This window comes from Adiantum capillus-veneris, chromosome 30 (genome assembly GCF_014529385.1).
Source record: "Adiantum capillus-veneris isolate H3 chromosome 30, ASM1452938v2, whole genome shotgun sequence".
Taxonomy (NCBI): Eukaryota; Viridiplantae; Streptophyta; class Polypodiopsida; order Polypodiales; family Pteridaceae; genus Adiantum; species Adiantum capillus-veneris.
Window position 1 is genome coordinate 7,907,560 of NC_140960.1, and position 1,611 is coordinate 7,909,170.

The following is a 1,611-nucleotide window of genomic DNA, read 5'->3' on the forward strand; positions in this document are numbered from 1 at the left end:
ACACTGCCAAACAAGATTGCCCGTGCATGATCTATGAGGACTTCTATCTTTAAAAGAATGGCATTAATTACAGCAAGCTTGGTGTAATTTGAACCATTTGCGATCAAGTGTGTCCCTCAAGTGGGAAACTTCAAGTTGCTCATTGATAGGTTCAAAGTAGTAGTTGGGGGTGTTTCAAAGGGAGAGAGGGTGGTTGGAAGAAGTAGCAAAAAGGATCATGAGCCTTCAATAACAAAATACCCCAACAATTTTCAAGGGATTTGGGGGATACACACCCCAAAGTTGGTCACGCAGCGTAGCTTGGATGACATGCTGAAAGCCACAATGCTCTTACCACATTGGCACAAATGGGGGACCAAGGCCCAAGGCGGTCACCTTTGATGGCATGGTGAAATGAGGTCTATGAGTCTCTTGCCAGTGCTAGGCATTGTTACGAGCTATGATAGCTTGAAAAGTGGACGACTGAGATTGACAAGGGTAGATTTTGTGGTCCGATTGCCACCAAGATTTGAACGCAAAGGAGGCCATGAGCAACAATGCTGTTGGGACGGAGGCACTACTAGCTATGTTAGTATAGTACTACTTATAATAATGTATATTAGTCATGGGATTAGCAGTTAGGAATGTGGAACAATAACGAAGTTGTACAACAAGAACACAAGGTTTTCATCAATGGTTTTGCCAACAAAGAAGAGTATTAGACATAGCTTTGAGTTGAATCCTAAGGAACAACAAGGAAATTCTATTTATTTGCTAGATTCTTTGGGACACCTGCTTGTAGTGCAACTTCTCTGAGACATGAACCCACTTGGATGTAGTGGAATGGTGCACCTGCATGCGAGAGAGAGAGAGAGAGAGAGAGAGAGAGAGAGAGTTTTTCCTTCATAATTTTGTTGCATGTTTGCTAGCTCTACTCCTTTGCCTTGATTGCTTGTATTCCTCTGTGTCTTTGAACACATAACAAATCTCTGAGGAAGAAATTAATGTGAAGTGTGTTGTCAGATACTTGCTACGTTTCATGAATCATGTAGTTGTTTCAATATGAAAAATCATACCATTGTTTGATAATGCTTTGTATTCATGTTCCCGTTTGTGGTAAGTGACGACAAACCAAGGGGTGATGTATAGTTACCTGTGCAAGAAAACTTCGAAGATGTTAAGTTTCAATCTAATGTGTCTTGTATGATCTATGTTACGTACTGTCAATCTTTAGATGCTAGGTCTTGTTTCTTGGATCTCGTCTTTAGGTTTGCAAAGTCTCAACTAATTGCACGTAATACTAATGCTTCTAATCCACAAGGGCAGGCCTTGTGATTTCCTCACTTGTCTAATATAATTCCTGTTTTCTAAAATCCTCCCTTGATCCCATGGCTTGGTTCATCAAAGACTCGATCATGTGCATGTGCACACCACCACATCTCACTCTACCGAGTCTCGTTTTACTAGATGGGAAAAAGCGCTGCTCTCCTGTCTCTCTCGGATTCCGTTCGCCTGATGCTGTAGCCTGTCATCCTCCACTGACGCATCAACAATCACATCCCCGTTTTGCCAGCAACAGCTCTTTCTCTCTTGCCTCAAGTTGGCTCCCTTGTCCTGTGCGCAGTGCTCTTC